Raw genomic sequence first — 19,715 nt, forward strand, 5'->3', positions numbered from 1 at the left:
GGGTTACTCCTTGTTTTCTTTGACCAATTATAATGATTTATATAAAGCAAAGAAGGCAAAAGTTTTTATCTCTGTTAGTGGCGCAGCAATAAATTTCTTTTTACATGCGCAGCAAAAAAAAGTGGTTATTATCATTATTGTTAACCCTTAGTTAACCTAGTGCAGAAAAAAACTGTTTTGAATGGTTTTACTTGTTTGTGACATGGGCACTACTTAATTTGGTTGTGACATGCCCTCTTGCCCATGGCACAGCAAGTCACATCATGTTTACATACAGACCATTTTGTTTATCATTGTTAGTGTTTGACAAGCGGGTGTATACAAAAGCAAAAAGCGTGGTTAACTTTGTTTTGAGATATTGTAAAATCCAACAACTAAAACACATGAATATAACAATGGCTATTATGATCCATGGTAAACACAAGATAATCAAAGACGCCGACACTTGAATTAACTTAAATGCAGTAAACTGTAACCCTTGATTTTATATAATCTTTTCTAATTCGATTTTTTAAGGTAACTGAGAGTGTGGTATCAGATTAATGCCCCCTATACGGAGGGTTTCTATAATTGTGGCTTATTATATTTGAGTTAAATTGTACCTCTGAAAACACCAATTTTCCGTACCGTCATTAGCGGCCTTTTTTCATTTCTTCTATTGTCACCTCTCTTTCCAAATCATTCCTTTTCCTCTTCTTTGAATGTATAGGTTCCTTTAGAACCTTGACTACTTGCCCCCTTCCATCATCATCTCCCTCATCTCTTTTCTCACGTTTTTTTAATCAATGCTTCTGTCCACACCCGACCTTTCTGTGACATCCCCCAAACCTTCAGACTTTAAATGCTGTTCTTTTTTAATAATTTAGAGCTTTTTATTCAAAACATTATGACTTGGCTTCACTGCGTAAAGTCTTGAACAGGCTTTAAAACAAAACAAAACAAATATGTACAAAATCATTAACAGGAAAAGAAAAACCATAAAATGAGTCGTTAGTTATGTCTTTGGCCTAAAATGACAGAAGGTTCACGATCAAGTTGGAGGTTTTGAAGTTAGCTCCGTTCGCCGAGGAACCTGTTGGTAACAGCAGGAATAGAGCGACGACCCTGCTTGCGACATATGAGCAGGCGGCCATTGTGGCGTCGACCCGGGTGTGTTGTAGGTTGGTGTTCAGTGATTTTTGCGATCGGGCAGTCACAGATTGCTTCTTCGTCACCGCTGGGTCTGTAAGGGAACAAAATAAATGAACAGACAAACAAACAAACAAAACTAAAAAATAATTAAATTGTCTTTTGTATATCTACGAGCATAATGTCGTAGTGGTTGGAATAGTTCATAGATGCCCCCTTCGAGTAGTTGCTTGTTGGGGCAGGCTGCGGTGTTATCCGGAGTGCACTGTTAGGCGTGGGTGCCTTCAGGGCCCGGACCGGTTGGCGGTATCGGTCGAGGCTGGTAGCCTAGTATATGTGCCAGTTGTCATTGTCCCGCATCTTCTAGGACGTGTAGCCATTGTTTGGTAAGCGTGAAGTAGTTTAGGAGGAACCCAAACATGGCTCTTTCCTCTGGTGTCCTCTGGGGTGGCAGTCTTGATTTCTTTCGTGAGTTGAATTGGGAATGTCTTGGCTTTTGATGTTCGACTGGATATGCAGTAAGATAGCTTACGGCTACGGCTGAGTTTGCGGTTGTTGACTTCACAAGGGCTTGCAGTCATGGAAGTTGACTTAAAAGATTTTCTGCTGGCTGAGTAACGAGCAGGTTGAGGAGAAGGCGAAGGGTGATGATGTCCTTTTCTCCATAAATCTCCATGCATGCTTTGATGACATTAAGGGTGGTGGTGGTGGTTGCACCCTCTGGGTTGGTTATTTGCTTGGTTATTGTTATAGGGTGAGCGGCAGCTGTAGTTGTTATTGTGTCTGATGGGAGGATCGGATTCTCGCTCGTTGTCCCCTCCCTGTGGTACGGAGGTGGGGCCGTTGGGAGCGACGTCATCTCCTGGGGTGGGGTAGCTGGGTGGAGTCCCGCCTGTTCTTCTGTGGCTCCGCCCTTCTTTTCCAGGTCCTCCGGGCAGCTCATATTTTTCTCAGTGCCAATTTTTGGTGGCAACGGAGGGTTTTGGCACGCTGCCATCTCCGCAGCAGCTTTGCTGACTGTAGCTAGCTGGGTTTTTAAGTTTGCATTTTCATGCAGCAGGAGTGACACTGCGCAGAGCGGCACGTTAATCATCTCCCCTTTGTCCCACTTGGAGCCTCCCCACTCCTTTCCAACTCCCTCCTCTCCTCTCAGCGAGAAGTAGCTGCTGACGCACCCTGTCTCCACTCCGCTCGCTTGGTGATAAGCGATGTGGGCCCATAATTCATCTGCGTTATCTACGCGGCGCCCCCCACTACACCAGGGGCAGTTCTTAATTAATTCCCACTCCAACACATTTCCCCTTGATCCTGTTCGTGATGCCATGTCGGGACCCAGGGCAGCCGGCCAGCAGCTCTCCCTGACTCCCACCCGGGCAGATAAGGGTCCGGGGCCTTAGAAGGCCATCAGGCAGGTACTTGTGACGCTTGGAGTGAAATTAATTAGGCGGACACTTATCAGTTGCAAAGTAAGATTATTTACTCACGCCGTTAAGGTGGTGAATAGCGGAGGTCAGAGATACTTGGTTAGTTATAGCTTAAGGTTCGTAGGTTGTATGTCGGTCTGCATAAGAGTTCGTCGGTCGGGCAGATAAATGGAGAAAAAAGTCGGGCTGGCAGGTCGTTGATTTACGTCTGATTAGGTCGAGATGGGGGAGACTGACAAGTGATCAATCTTTGTCAGTTATTCTCACGCATACGTTCAGAGGTTTTTCAGGTGTGTGTGCGGAGGTCTCCCGTTCTTCACGGAAGTGAAGACGGGTTTTATTTGTGTAATAGCCAATTGTTTTTTGCCACATCATAAATTTAATTAGAATCGCCAATTATCTAGCGGTCTTCGCTAGGGTGTTATCATAGGGTTACTCCTTGTTTTCTTTGACCAATTATAATGATTTATGTACAGCACAGAAGGCTAAGTTTCATTTCTAGTTAGCGTCACACTTATAAATCTCTTTTTGACATGCACAGCAAAAAAAAGAGGTTATTATCATTATTGTTAACCCTTAGTTAACTTAGTGCAGAAAAAAAAACTGTTTTGAATGGTTTTACTTGTTTGTGACATGGGCTCTACTTAATTTGGTTGTGACATAAGAAAGCTGAGAGAGAGAGATAAATGCATGCCTCCATTTGAAGCAAAGGCATATACAAGTCTTAGGTATCTGAACTGTGATGGCAGAGTCTTTGCTGGGTACTTGCTCTAGGCAAGGAGTATGTGAGAAAGAAAGAAAAACCTCTCAGGTAGAAAAGCAGTGCCCAGAAACAACATCTAAGCCTGATCTAGCATAGGTTCTGACCCAGCAAAAAAGCCTAACAAGTGCAATTTTGGAGGGGATGGAGGGGGAAGTTTAGGGGCAAGGTTGTGTCATTATGATGGGCAAGGGTGATTGTGATGGACATGAGGATGCACAGGTATACACCGTGGATACTGTAACAGGAAGGTGTATGATATAATTGTAACTACATGCTTTAGAATATGAAAAGAGCCATAACAGCCTTGGGAGAGGTACTGTGATTATATATATTTGCAACAAAAATAATTGGTTGAGGTGGGCTGACAGGGACTCTTTAATTTCTTCTTTTCAAGAAAATGGGACTTGGTACATTCTTGTAAATAAAACCAAATCAAAGCTGCCTAACTCCAAACTGGAATAACCTAAAAGACCTAGAATTTTGGCTAACCATTCAGGTAAAGAGGGTAACATTATTTTAATTTTAATATGTATTAATCATGTCAGATTAAATATCCTTTTCTGTGGGCTTTATAACAAATGACAAATTCCACCTGCTTTCCTAGCAAAGTTATTTTTAACATGAAGCACCGTGGTTAATTGTCCAGAGCAGGTTTGTTTTGTTTTTTTTATTCTTTGACTTGTCATTTGTGGAAGTGACTTTATTTTTTTCTTGTGCTTTACTTAAATTATTGTAAAGCAAATTCTGTGATTCAATTCAGTGAAAAAATTGTTATAGTCAGAGCTCTTCAGAAGAACCCAGTCTTAAACTGGAGGAAGGGAAAGACAATTGTTAACACTTCATTACTCTGGGTTTCATAATAGAGTTGCAGCAAATTAGCATTTGGTATTTGACATGAAATGGAGCCATGAACAAGCTGTTCAGTAAGAAGTTATTTGTTGAATCCATTGTCAGTTAGCACATAACTTCAGTGTTAGAGTGCCTCCTGTAGTATTCAAGGCAGTTTCATGGTAGTTTTTATAAAAGAACACTGCAGAACAAAGCTAATTGGTTGGCTCTCTTCCCTATCTGCATTAGACTTGTAGATCAGTGTTTGTCACTTTAGGCAGAGCTTCAACTACTGGAAAACAGCTTCAGTGAGAAGTTGGCTACCAGTGCTAACACAGCAAGTTACATTAATATTACATATTAAAAAATAATACACACAATGCCCACACACATTCTGGACAAAGACTGATAAAAGATTAGTGAAGAAACCTGCCATAATTTACTCCCTTCACTTTTCACAAAAAGTCTGCAAATAATGTATGTGTAATTGTTTAAATATTTTTGTGTGAACAAGTTGCAGCCTATAGTTTATTAAATGAAGTAGTTGTCAAGGATTAGATTGTAACTTGGACACATATCCATGCAAAGGAGTAAGATCAATTCTCACAACCCTATAGAAGCTACAGTGATGTTTGGGTCCAGGTATGTTGGAGAAAGCTGGGGTATTTGTTTGCTTATTCCCTCTCTTGGGGGAGTAAGTAGAGATGGTAGTAGAGTGGGTAGCTCTACTCCTTACTCGCCAGGTAGAGAACACAAGGCAGCACTGAAGAAAGGTAGTACTTACTGCCAACACAGGGTACTTTAACTTACATTGAATGTCTTCAGCTGAGAAAATTTGTCCCACACTAGGTCTTATATATCTGTATCTGGATCATAGACCATAGGTAGGTAATTAAATGTGTCCCTGGCCCTGAAGTACCTGCGGCAGTTTAAACTGAATTAAGAAAAAGCTAAATAACCAGAGAGATTGTGTAATACAAACTTACCTTTTTCCAATCAGCTCTAGTGAACGTGCTTCGAAACATAAGATCCGTAAATATTTGCTGCCCTTCGCTTTTCATAATCATTACTCATGGAGTTCACTAACACCATTAAAGAAACACTATATATAAGAACATAAATCAACTGAGATGTGACTGACTTCTTTTAACATGTGATTAAAATATAGGAAAAAAATAAGATAACCAAATTGTATTCCTTCCTCTGCCATAGACTTCTTGTATTTCTTTTGACAAGGCACTTTCACTACTATATGTAAGTCTTCCCTGAGTACAATGAAGACAGAACACAGAATAGGTACCTGAAGCGAAGCAGCTGTTCCAGGGAATACTGTACTTGTAGCCAACCAATCAGTTTTCCCCACATTCCTGGAGCAAATAAGAAAGCAGTCTTTGAAAAGAGTGTTTGTACAGCAATATTTCACTGGCAGCAATGCAATGATTTACAATTATTTTGTTTGACACTTCATTTAGCATCTTAATTAATAATAATTAAAAAAAAAAGCCCCTGGAGCCCCCTTCCAAGTAAAGCTATTTTAAGTCCATAGAATTAATTGCAAATGAATACTGTCCATGAAATGTGTAAAAAAGGAAAAAAGGAAAAATTATGAGAATGAAAGAGAAGTCCAAATTGACTTATCCATTTAGATCTCCCAAGGCACTGAGATACTACAGCAAAGCCAGCAATAGGTTTTTAGGCTAATCTAAGGCCTCTTGCAGGAATGAGGTTGAGTTTCCTACAAGAAACTCCTAATTCTTGTATTCAAAAACGAGATTCTGCTCTCTACACCTGGAGGCAATAGCATCCCAAAGGAGACACAGCTGAGTATACATGTTCAAATAATCTATGACAATTCTTCCACATTTGTTCTCCTGATACAAAAGCTTACCTGGAGACACCTGAACAGACATTCAAATGTTGAATCCTTGAAGAGCAGAAAGCTTGCAGTGCTGATGCTGCTCCACCAGGGGTTTCTTGTGCGCACATCTCAGTATACTCTGCAGACTCCCTCAGTCTGCCTGGAGACAGAGAGCAGCAGTACATGAAGCAGCCCTGATTGGCTGACCCAGACTGCTCAAAGTCAGCCTGTGTCTTTCTGAAGCATAATGTAAAATTATGAAAAGGGTGTATTCTGCTCCCTGCTAGCCTAAAGCAACAGAGTCCAGTGAGCAAGACACTGGGCACATCTACACAAGACGTTTAACTTTGCATTAGCATAGTTTACTGCAAAGTAAGCATGTGCGTCCACATGCACACATGCTTACTGCTCAGTAAACCTCCCTAATTGGCACTGAATCCTGCCAATGAGTATTAGTAGCTGGTCAGATATTTCTGTATGCAGAATAAGTCATGGAAACATTATGTTACAGAGGCACTAAGCTTCCAGTGAGCCCCTGTGACCATTTTGGCTCTATACTAACCCCCTTACACAGAGGAGTAGCTAAATGGCATGATTTAAATGTAAAAGAAGGTAAAGATGAAGAGGATATTTTGGTTCACAATCTGATTCTTATCAGGTACAGTCAGGATGGTGTTGTACTGGTTATATCAAGCTTCATCAGTTGGGATGGTCAGCTAGGACTCCTTCAGGATACTGTTGGGGATACTAGGTTGCTACTACTTCAATGCCCTTGTTAGCCGCAATAGAGACCACAGGCTCTGGGCTTATTGTTCACAAACTACCAAACACTAACATCACACTCATTCAGGCATGGCCCCAGCAAAGTTCATGTGTAAGGCAAGGCACCGGTATAAAATATGGTCCCTAGCTCAGTGCAAAATATTCAGGTTTCCCAGGCCCCTTTTAAACATTGATCAAAATAACTTTATACTTACAACATATACCTCCTAGTTCCACCAATCACTAAATGTGTTTAGGTGACATTCACAGTCATTACATATTGCAACTTTTCTACCAGTTAGCTCTGTTTTGGTATCCTGTACCCATCTTATCATCACGATGCTATGTGTGGAACAGTGCAGTTTGATGGGTCATATTTGGAAGAATTTGAAATCAAGAGTAGTCTGAAGCAGAGCTGTGTCCTGGCTCTGATGGTTTTTGGGGATTTTCTTCACTGTCCATATGCATTCAGTCACTATTCAGAAGCAGTATAGCTTCAGACCAGATCCGATGGGAAACTCTTTAACTTCACCTCATCCCAAAGTGAAAACAAAAACCTGTTTGCCGATGATGCAGCAATTGTAAGTCATTCAGATGAAGGACTGCAAAGTCTTATGGATCGGCTTTCTTGTATTTGTGATGGTTTCGGTCTGATTAACCCATGACTATTCTTCTTTAGGCTAACAACAAGTTGACCACCCTCTCAAAGTTAGAATAAATGATGAAAGCCTGGAAGTAGTTGAAAAATTAACTTACTTGGGCTCCACCATCTTGCAAAGTCTTGTCTTGGAAGCAGAAATTAATGCTCACATCAGAAAGGCAAGCAATGCCATGGCTAAACTTCAAAAGAGAGTTTGGAAAAACAGAGTGCTCACTCTGTCAACAAAGATGTCCATTGACAGTGCTTGCATACTTAGCTCTATATTGTATGGCAGTGAAACAACAACTCCTTATGCTATGGAAGAAAGAAACTGAACAGTTTCCATCTTTGATGGGTCAGCTGTATCCTGGGAATAACATGGTGTGACAAAATCTCCAACTTTGCTGTTCTGGAATGGGCCAAGATATCCCATATGTTCATGCTCCTGAGACAGAGATGCCTTCATTGGTTAGGACACGTGAACCGTATAAACAATAGATGAATCCCCAAGGACATTCTCTACGGTGAGCTGGTCACTGGCAAATGTGAACTTGGATGGCCCAAACTCCGTTTCATTGATGTCTGCAAGAAAAACCTGCATGAGCGTGCATCGATGGCCATGCTCCAACTGAGTTCAGACTGCTGCGAGTGGAAAGCCACCGTGAAACAGAGCTTACATTGCTTCACGATGGAGGGGTCAATGAGGAGCTAGAGAAGAGACGTCAGAGGCAGGCAAGACAAAACAGTACTCAGCATGCCAGTGCAAGCTCAACCAAGTTTGTATGTGCAACTTGTCAGATGGTCTGCCTACTGTGCGCTGGACTCCTCAGCCACTCAAGAAACTGTGGTGGTACTTGGTATCCTACCAAATGTGCAATCCCCATGGTCTCCCAAGGCCAATGGATGCCAATGATGATTTCCCATCTTATCCCTTGTGTTTCATCTATTGGCCAGCTGAGGGGCCTATAAATTAATACTCCTAATTTTCTCAGTGTTTCCAGTTAGGCCATATGTGCTCAGCTGTCCAGACACCAAGGTCTCTGGTTCAAACTATTACTGAAACTTACGTTGGTTCATGGTGTTATCAGACCTCTGTACCATTTCTACATGTACTAATCAGTGGCCATAGCAAGCCATGCTCCAGCAAGGCCATTCCACAACACCCCATTAAAGACTACTTTGCAGATCCACCAACCTTGAGATGATGAAAAACAACAAAACATGCTCCTAATGGATTACCAGCTGAAATGTATAAGCGTGGTAGAAAAAAGCTCTCTCATCAACTACTTACCATTACTCTGTAAACCATCAACAGATTCTCAGTGACTTGAGAGATGCCAGTATCATAACCATATTTAAAAAAAAAGTGATAAACTGGATTGCAGCAATTACTGTGACATTGCACTTCTGTCTATAGCTGGGAAGATCCTTGCCCACATTCTCCTCAGTAGACTTACTCCCCTTGCCAAGGAAATTCTACCTGTGTTACAATATGGTTTCAGGCCATTCAGAAGACGATGGTTATGATCTTTGTGGCTATATAGCTGCAAGAAAAGTGCCATGGGCAACAGTGTTCTTTACACAGCCTTCATTGACTTGACTAAGGCCTTTGATTCAATCAACAGAGAGGCATTATGGAAGATCCTAATGAGATTTGGATGCCTACCAAAATTTGTTACCATCCTCAGACTTCTTTATGGTGACATGACAGCAACTGTCCTAAGCAATGGCTCAGAAATAGACCCCTTTCACCATTAGAACTAGCACCAAGCAAGGATGTGTGATTACATCAATGCTTTTTTCCATCTATATTGCAGCTATTCCACATCGTATTGCTAACAGCTTCCCTTTGGAGTCAGCATCCTGTATTGCAGGGAAGGGAATCTCTTTAACATCAACCAGTTAGGCTCCAAATCCAAGCTAACCAACTCCTCCTTTACTGATCTTCAGTAAACTGATGACTGTGTTGTGTGTACCTATTCAATTGAAGAGATCCAGGTCACGTTTGACCACTTCTGTAAAGCATATGAAATACTTGGACTCACCATCAACTTCATGTAAAACGAAGGTACTTTATCAACCTACCACAAACCATTCAGCTGTTGCCCACATATTACACTTAGAGGGCAGTCCTTGGAGAATGTTGAGCATCTCTCCTACCTGGGTAGTCACCTTTCCCAAAAAGGTAAACATAGATAATATTCAACACTGAATAAAATCTGCCAGTGCTGCCTTTGGACATCTCAGAAATCATCTCTTTGATGATCATGACATCAGGATCCAAAACAAATTTCTCATCTACCAGACTGTTGTCATTGAGTAAACGATGCCTGGACAACTTATCAGAAACACCTGAAAGACTTGGAATTTTACCATCAGTGATGTCTTCAGAAAATCCCTCCATATCAGCTGGAAGGACAGAAAAATGAATGTCAGCAAGAGACGCAAAGGGAAAGAACTGTGACCGGACATCACCAGAATCCACTCCTTCCTTCTGGAAATGTATGCCATGACTGCAGTCAAATGCACAGATCTCAGACTGGCCTCTTCAGTCATCCCTGAAATGAATGATGATTTTCCTATCTACTAGCAGACTATCTTTGGGTTGAGGGACTGCCAACAACAACAGCAGATTTGTCTCTTAAAATACAGTTCTGTTCTAAAAAGTGACAGTGAAAATGAAGAGGCATAACTGGCCAGTTCTCCCATACCCTGCCCTTTCCTAAAGCAGCATCAGCTCCAGTTCACTGCCATGGAGGAAGATGTCAGTGGCAAAAAAAAGTGGCATGTGTGACAAGTGGCCATTTAAGCAACAATTTTCAATGGCAAAAAAAGGAGGTGATTTTGCCCCCAGCACAGCAAACCTCTGGCCACTGGTCCTGCACTGTGCACTGCCACCACCCAGGGCATCATGTGCCACTGCTGCTTCTGGAGCCAGAGCTACTTCAAGGAGGCTCCCCTCCCTCCTCCCCCCAGCTCCATTCCAGCACCCTTCCCCATTAGGCAGCGCCAAGGATTCATGCCCCACTTGCCTAGCCAATGTTATACTACTGTGAAAATGGAATAATTTGCTCCTCTGTTCCTTTTAACTCATTTACTCTCAGATCAAGCATGTCCCTTTTATTTATAAAAGTACCAGCTACCCATTGTTTTGTTTGGAAAATACTGATCCTATGGTAGCGCTATCTGAAATAAATTAATAATACAATTAATAAAACACTAGCCAAGAATTTTCCAGAAGGCTGGTACCTAGAGCCATCTTATTTTCTTTGGCAAACATATTTCTAATATCAAAAGGGAACAACATATTTATTTTAAGGGTGATGACCTGATAGAAAAGTATCAGCAACATTTCTTCCCAGCTGCTCACTACCATGTGACTGTAAGAAAAGTAATTATATTTATAAATATAGATATCCTGTTCACTTTTTAAAATACAGTAATTTGGGGTATTTGTGAGTATCACAGAACAATAGTACTCTCAAAAGTTTAGATTGAAAAAGACACGCATGACTGAAATAACCAAAAGCATATATACATATCCAGTAACAAAGTGTTTGATTAAGTAACATCACTGAGCCAGTGGTTTTAATAATGGAAAATAAAAACTTTTTAAGTCTTACAACAGCAACTCAAGCTGTAAAAGTTTCCTCATCAAAAACAGTGTCATTGTGCTATTACAACCCATTTTTCTCATTTTGTCTAAATTTGTTCCCCAAGTACATGTTTTTTGGATCTGATGTCACTCTTTGACTATGTTAGCAAACTCTAATTATGATTAAACCTAAGATTAATAGTAAAAGTACTTTAAATTTTATATTTCTCCATGAAAACTTGACAAATGTATAAAAACAGCCTGTGACTCATTAACAGTCAAACTCTGTTAATTAAAATGAAATATTACACCTGTAAAATTTGATTGCTTTATTTCTCTGTTTTGGATTGATTTACATTGCCTGGACTGCAGCATGTCTGAGAAAAATATTAAAAGAGCAAAATCTATAGTGGTAATAGCTTCTGAAACGTAGTATTTTTTTCTTCTTTGGCAAACTAAAATCCTTGTTTGGATAGCAAAAAAAAAAAATATATATAAGGCTAAATGTTACTGACTTCCAACCCCTCTAAAGTCAAAGGGCTCTCAAAGACTGTCTTCAAGGTCAATCTGGACTTCATTGCAATTAAAGGAATCCCTTTAAAGTGCAAGGCTGAACTACAAGCTTCTTATCTAATCTAATTCTCTCCATGTTATTATTTCCTTTTGCAGCATAAATAAATTAACAAATAAAATAATTTGATAAATGAATTACACCAAAATTATATTTGCTCATTAGAATCATTTTAATGGCTACTTAAAGTGGATACTTTAGCAGCAATCAAGATGTAAGATGATTGCCTGCATGGAAATTTTATCCTTTTGGATAGGAATGAGATCTAATTCAGAAGGAGCTTGAAAGATTTAGACACCGCATAGGTGTGACTACCTAGAGAAGGGGCGGCCAACCTGTGGCATCAGTGCCGCAAGTGGCACAGGCAGGTTCTGTGTGTGGCAAGTGGCAGATTAGGGAGAGGACAGGCAGCACAGTGGCAGATTGCTGCTCTGCTTTCTGCTCCTTGCACTGATAGGGTGGGGAGTACTGTACTGGGCAGCAAGCAGAAAGGGGAGCACTAGATCAGGCACTCAGAGAGGGTACAAGGCTTAATTTGTGGCACACCTTCCAAAAACATGACCCAAAGAGAGGTAATATTAAGTTAGGACAGCAGGAGATGTCTGGAGGAGACAAGTAGATCTGTGAGTTGTCAGCATAAAGATGGAAGTTGAATTTGTGTTTGCAGATAAGATTACCCAGAGATAATGTATAGAGGGAGAAGAGAATGTATCCACAGGGCTCTGTCCTTGATCTCCACAGAAAGCTGGAGGGGAAGATCATAGTATTTAGGGTCAGAAGGGACCTAAACAGATCATCAGGTCCAACCCCTGCCCTGGGCAGGAATGGATGCCAGGGTCATATCACCCTAGCCAAATATCTGTCCAGCCTCCTCTTGAAGACCCCCAAGGTAGGAGAGAGCACCACCTCACTCGGGAGCCCATTCCAGAGCCTGGCAGCCCTAACTGTAATGTCTCCTGATGTCCAGCCTGAACCTTCTCTCTAACAATTTGTGGACGTTATTCCTAGTAACCCCGGGTGGTGCCCGGGGGAACAGAGCCTCCCCCAATTTCCACTGGTCCGCCCTGGTGAGTTTGTAAACAGCCACCAGATCCCCTCTCAGCCTTCTCTTGCAGAGGCTGAATAGGTTCAGGCCCTTTAGTCTCTCTTCATAGGACCTGTCCTGCTGTCCCCTAACCATGTGAGTGGCCCTCCTCTGGACCCTCTCGATGCTAGCCACATCCCTCTTGAAGTGCAGCGCCTAGAACTAGACGCAGTACTCCAACTGCGGCCTGACCAACGCCGCTTAGAGGGGAAGGATCACCTCCTTGGACCTCCTTGTGATACATCTGTAGATGCAGACAATTTGTGGCTAGCCTTACTGACTGCTTCCTTGCATTGGCAGCTCATGCTCATCCTGGAGTCCACAATGACTCCAAGATCCCTTTCTGCCACTGTGTTGACAAGAAGGGTATTCCCCAGCCTATAGGTGTGTTGCTGGTTTCTTCTCCCTAGAAGCAGCACCTTGCACTTGTCTGTGTTGATTTCCATCCTATTCCCATCCACCCACTTCTGTAATCTGTCTAGATCTAGCTGGATTCTGTCTCTCCCCTCCAGCGTGCCCAGCTCACTCCACATCTTGGTGTTGTTAGCAAATTTGGACAGCATGCTTTCCTCACCTACATCCAGATCGCTGATAAAGATATTGAATGGTACAGGCCCCAGGACCGAGCCCTTGGGGACTCCACTGCCCACATCCCTCCAGGTCGAAAAGGACCCATCCACCACCACTCTCTGGGTGTGACCATCGAACCAATTTGCCACCCATTTGACTGTGTAGGCATCAATACCACAGTCACCATGTTTTTTTAAGAGAATGTGGGGGGAAATCGTGTTCAAGGCCTTCTTAAAGTCCAGGAAGAGGACATCCACCCCTACACCCCTCGTCCAAGGGTTAAGATTTTTTACCAGCATTCCAGGGTGCAGAATATCCTCCAAGGGCATGTTGAAGGAATGAGTGGAGTAGTAATAAACTCTTTGTTCTGTTAATCTCTACTGGCTACTAAAAAGGTACATGTGGTACAGAATCCTACTCTTGGTTAAATTATAACTTGTCTACAGTGAGGAAAAGGTGTCAAGCTGTCATTGTAGCCTATAAAGATATCACGTAAAACTTCAAAGAAATTGCAGAATGGGATGAAATAAATGTCATGAAATAAACATAGATTGAAAGAATGGCTCATAGGAGGTTTCAAGGTTATTGGGTTGATTAGAAACATAGTAAAGTGCCAAAATCTTAATACCATTTACATATAAGCTCCTGTAAATTTGTTTTGATTGGACAATTTTGATGAGACAAAGTTGTCATCTCTTCTGGATATTTATTTTATGAAAAACTCTTGGCAGTTTACAAAACATAATGGGAGGCTATGAATCAGCAATATCAGCCTACATTACCACTATGGTCACCCCCCACTCCCACCACCATCTGCTTATCCCTTCTGCAAGATGGTCATTACTGTACCTCTTTACTACATATTTGTTAGCCAATCATATGTCCTCTTCCAACATCAACAGTAATGCTGTCCATATGTTGGTCACTAATGAGCTATAGAATGAATGGGCCCTATGCTTCTCTCTAGAACTCAAGCATCTCTCTGCAACCATAGCATGTTCAATCTCTACCAACCACAACAGGTGAGGTTTAAGCATGACCTGCTGAAACAGCTGTTATATTAGGGTGTTCTAAGGCCATCAAGTTTCTTCCCTAAAGTATTGCACATAAAAATGTGCCTTCTTCATCACCACCATGTAAAAATATGTGTGTTTTTGTGGGGTTTTTTTACAAGAGAAGCTTCAGACTGCTGAGAAAGTAAGTGTCTTGCCAGTAAATATTAGTGAATAAACAAAACAAACGTTTGCATCCAGACCCTAACATTTCCAAGTTTGGGTGTGTTCACAGGTATGGTTTTAGTCCAGCCTTCAGCTGCAAACAAAGTTCAATCCCAAATAATATTCTGCAAGGAATTTAGCATTTCTTTATTTTGATTTATTTAAAAATGCCTTAATTTAAAATGGTGGTACCCAAACTTTTGGCCCCCTGGCAGCAGGGGAGCAGCAATTAAGTCTGCCTTCACACTCTCACCACCAAATGTCTGGACCCAGGGGGAACCTCACAAGGTGGACATGGCTTCATGGGTCAGATTTGGCCCGCGGGCTGAAGGATGAGCACCACTGTTCTAAAGCTCAGAGTCTATACCCAGAAGTGTGATAAATTAAGCAAAAATTGTAACATTACCTGGAACATAAAACAGCCACATCCCAATATATGCTCATCTTCTTTTTTCTCTATCCTGTGACCAGCATATCTACAGACCAACTGAGGAAACAGCACCCTGTTTTTAGACCTTTCCCACTTAAATCAGGGCTTTTATCTTGAGCCTTTTAGGTGAAATGCCACATCACCTCCCAATCCATTCTTCAAATCCTAGTCCAAACAATGATCCAGGCTGGGTCCGGGTAGGTATGTAGGGTCAAGGAGCTTTAGTGTAGTTCTGAGGTAGCCACATAAACCTGGTCTAACCAGAAGAGTCATTATCCACATTGGTACTGGATTCCACAGGAACTTTTGATTCAGCCAGCATTATTTGCCTTGGTATGTCAAATGAGACCTGAATTTGGTTGCCTCATTCAAAGACTTGGATGGTAAAAGCTAATGTAGCAACATTAATTCCATTTTATTAATTCTGATTACACACTGATATAGGTATTAGAAATGTAGCCTTTAAATGCAGAAGGTCTTATATGCAAAACCATGGGCAACCAAAAAGCTCCTGTCTTCCTCCACTGTTTCCCTCCCCCTCCACCCCCTCCAGCTTGTCCTGATTTCTGTTGATGCTAAGTCAGGTATCTGACAGGAGATATCTAGGTCATTGAAAATGGTGCAGTTTAGCCAAGTTTCAGCAATACATGCAAAGTCAGGGGCAGCACCCATGAGCAAATCATTAATAGTGACAACTTTATTAGCTACACTTACATTCAACAGCATAAATCAATGAGTTGGACTCCTTCCAGCTGATGCTTGACCATTTGATCTGAAATTCCAGCAAAATTAATTACATTAATTTTAAACACAAAGGGTATGTCTACATTGCTGTCACCAAAGCTGAGAAGCAGGATAAATTAGCCTGTGCTGCTGCTGCTAGGCTGCTATCAGTAACTGAGCTGGTTTGGCTATCTTTACAACACACTGGCCGTGTCAGCATTAGATGCTGACTGCACAGTCATTACTGCGCAGTCATTTAGTGCTTGTATAAACAAGTACTAAATGACTGCTCAGTAACTGGAGTTACTGTGCAGTCACACCAAGGAATGACTTTTTCATGATGCTGACTGCACAGTAGATTGTGAGTACTAGGCAATAGTGTGGCATCATGCTTCCTGCCATGCAACGCTACTGTGCAGCAGTCACAGACTACTACACAGTCAGCATCTCATGTAGACATAGCCACTGTGGTCAGTTTTGTGACTTCAAGGTAGATATATCCAAAGATTCATTACGAATGCTCCCAGAAACCTACTGACTGCAACACGCTAAAGATTGCAAGTCTCTGCAAGCTAGCCTCTCAGACCTCTGGGTCTTTGAATATTTTTTTCAATCACTCTAACATGGCTGGCAGAAAAACACAGCTGCAGCAGCACGGTGCCTAGATAAAAGACTCTAGTGAAAATTGCTAAAAGCACCTCCTCCAGCATCTGAGTAGATAGCCAAGCATCTCACAAAAAAAGAGAACAGAATACCCACAAACTTCTCCATCTACACTTCTTTGAAGGAGTGGCTCTATTCAAGAGACAAGCTCTACTTGGAATAAAAAGGATATATGTATGCTTTTTCCCTCAGTCCATCTTCCCCTTTATCACTTCAGTTATACTAGTAAAGCTTTATAAAAAAGATGGAGCTGGCTGCCACAATAAACTCAGGAAACTCATTTAACATCTGAACCCTCTTGACCAAGAGTACTTCATTTCATCATAAGAGACCGAAAGGGAAAAAAATAATGTTACTTGACTTTTTCTTCTTTTTTGGCTCCTGGAATATTGCTTGATTAGTGTTGCCCTGTGCCAGCCTGCAGAGACTAGCAGGGCTAGAATAAAATTAAAACTGGCATTAAAACAAGTCTCAGTGGTAAATACAAGAACAAATAAATCGGGTAAGAACAAACTTGTCAGTCTTAGAAGGAAGAATAAGGTTATTCTTACCTCCCTCACAGGATGCTTCAGTAATATTTGCAAAGCATTTAGCACTTCTAATGTGAGAACCATATATGCACAGTATGATGAACAAGTGGAAATCAATGGGATTATTTGCGTGGTCAGTATTACATATATGCTTAAGTGCTTTGCTGGACCAAGGTCTATATTTAGGACTGGAAAGTCTTCTTTATATCTGGCATGTGTGGTCATTTTATTACAAAATTATTGCTGTTATAAAAAGAAACAAAAAACCCTTACCTAATAAAAATTAATGGCAGAGGAGATGGATTACAATATGGATTATGCTATAGTAAACCTATTTAACATGTGGCACAGGAAGTGCCAGAGTACTGATAAATAAATAAGCACCTCTGGGGTGGGGAGAGATCTGTATAATGGTATTGGTCTGCTTTGTGTTGCTTTAACCATTCTGATGCAATGGCAATTATGTTTAATTATAAAATATTGTTTTGTTTTATATTTTTCTGTTTAATCAAAGGTCATTTAAAATGAAGAAGCTGAATAGATTGGCATATTAACATGACCAAGATAAGACTCACTGCATTCTGCTTGGTTATAAAATTAGGTACTGAGAACAGAAAGAAAAATCAACTACCAGAATTTTTGCTTTGGAATTTGAGAGAGAAGTAGTACAAAGTGAGGAGATAAAGGAATCAGACCCATTATCCCTATAAAACAATCACATGCAAACCACAGGAGAAACATTATTATTCATATTTTCTACCATCATTACATCTAGAAGGAGATTAGTTATTTCCCCACTGACGTCTGAGACAGCATGGCATTCAAACCTAATATTAACCTGCTTCTGATTCATTTGTAAGCATACAATGCTTCTCGCGTGTAAAAGGTGATGAATATTGTACAGGAAGCAGCATCTTCTGCCCCAGAGGCCACTCGTGTATAAAACAGAAAGAAATTTCTGGGAACATGTGACAAGTGTCTTAGGATTCCCAGCTCATGTCTGTTTCTAGTTCCAGGCAAATGTCTTGTCTTCACATGTTAGGATCACATGTACTTTGTCAATGATACATTGTGTGACAGGAGCACTTTAATTAACAAGTGATTGCTGACACCTACAGATAACAATTTACTGAGAACACAAGCACCGCAGCTGTACACAATTACATTCTACTTTTTTATTCATTACAAGACTCTTTCCTCCATCAGCCCCTTTCCTTCCATGATCATTTCCCTCTTCTCATTACTAGGAAAAGGGCCCTCTGAAAATTGCATTGTGTATGCAGCTGAGGGGGGGGAAAAAAACCCTCCAAATTTGAAGACTGCACAAAGCATTACATAAGGTGCTTTTTCCATCAAACCGGGAAGGCAATGAAACAGTCTCTGTAACAGGTTTTCTCCCTTCTAATAAGCTGCTTTCTAGTATTTTTCTTCAGGTACTACTTTGTAATTAGTAACGCAGACACTTGAGGCAAATTCAGACAACCGAAGAGCATGTCTGTTCTTGTTAGAGTTCTGTGGACCAAGAAATTAAGCTTGATTCTTCATTGCAATCCCCCCTTGAGTAGCTATTTATACCTATGCAAAATGAGTGCAAATACTACAAAACAGAGTAGTGGTATCTACTCAGAAGGTGCAAGATATCAAATTCTGCTTCTACTATTACCAGTCTAGAGCTGGAACAATTTCAGTGGAACAGGTTCTGATCTTCTTGACACTGATAGAAGTCAAAGGCCACTCACCAGTGTTGATGGGATTAGACCAGTGCCATGCCAGTGTGAGTCCACACGATTCAGCTCTATCTTCAGTGGAGTTATTCCAAACAATGTGTTGGTGTAAACAAGAGCAGAATCTGCCTCATTGGGTTTCTTTGCATCTCAGCTGAAAAACAAACAGTAAAGCACTATGAAAAACAGACCCAATTCTCCAGAGCTTAGCCAGCCACTGTGTTTCCCCAGTAAAAATACTCTCATATGTTCAACAATACCCCTTGTTGGATGTTGGCACAATAGGATGTGGCTGGGGTAAGACTGAGTAACTAGGGCAGTGTAAACTACTAGCCATGTCCATAAATTGTGACAGATGTGGAGGCAGGAGGGTGTATGAAACATTTACAGCAGGCATAAGTCAGAGCAGCCTTAAAAAAGGATCTAAATGATGCTGCAGGGTATACTAGCAGTTAAGTATCTCAGGAATGTTGGGCATAAATGGCACCTTTACCATCCTTTTGCTCTAAGCGCTCTTCTAAGTACACCAAAACTTGTGTAAAGAAAGTGTTACTTTTAAAAAAAGTTGTTAAATCCATAAACGGGACATTTTCTTCAAATGACACTGACCCAGATGAACTACATTTTTCTTTTGCTATGTGCAGCATGGATGGTCCATGAAGCCCACGGAAAAGTGCCATTGAGTTACAAAGTGCTGTGAATCTGGGCAAGACTGAGTATTTTGTTAGTCACCACAGTGATGAGGACAATAGAAATGACTGTTTATAAAATTAAAGTCAAAACAGTGTCCCAGCTGCTGTCATCCCATATGCCATGTGTCACTACAGCTAACATTCAAGTGATTGCTGGACTAATAGGTAAAAGAAGTTTAGACGCAGACAATTCTATAACTTTCAGTGGTGCGGGTCATTTAAGCAAATGAAAATGTACTACAACTGACATTCATCATTTAAATCGGCATGCTGTGTTTTTGTAACGCATTCCTCAGGGTGCTTTTGCCTTGGGCTAAGGGCACTGACAGGCATTTCTCACAATTATACCTTTCTGCAAGAGTTTACTCTTATTTTGGAGCCAGATACAGCTATGCTGTTTTATTGGTATCTGTGACAGCATAATTTTTTTCCTAGGATGTTACTTTTTTATTTTTTAAATTACTTGAGAGTTTAGAACCTTCCATTTGAAACTGAGAAAGTAGCTCCAGGCTA

At 41.1% G+C, this 19,715-nt stretch overlaps 1 long non-coding RNA gene across 10 annotated transcripts in view; it reads right to left on the reverse strand.

Annotated features, from left to right (window-relative positions):
- Window positions 1-847: 847 nt before the first annotated feature.
- The window catches only part of LOC109280820 (uncharacterized), a 39,538-nt gene continuing 20,670 nt past the window's right edge, over window positions 848-19,715 (reverse strand). For 3 of the 10 annotated variants that reach the window (XR_009461021.1, XR_009461016.1, XR_009461019.1), the window contains 5 exons: window positions 18,526-18,664; window positions 15,585-15,642; window positions 6,032-14,927; window positions 5,444-5,510; window positions 848-1,222 (listed from right to left, as the gene is read on the reverse strand). This is a non-coding gene — a long non-coding RNA (uncharacterized LOC109280820). The remainder of the gene's footprint in view (window positions 1,223-5,443; window positions 5,511-6,031; window positions 14,928-15,584; window positions 15,643-18,525; window positions 18,665-19,715) is intronic. The other 7 variants (XR_009461025.1, XR_009461024.1, XR_009461017.1 and 4 more) reach the window with 7 other exon arrangements.

Source organism: Alligator mississippiensis, chromosome 3, assembly GCF_030867095.1.
Source record: "Alligator mississippiensis isolate rAllMis1 chromosome 3, rAllMis1, whole genome shotgun sequence".
Lineage (NCBI taxonomy): Eukaryota > Metazoa > Chordata > Crocodylia > Alligatoridae > Alligator > Alligator mississippiensis.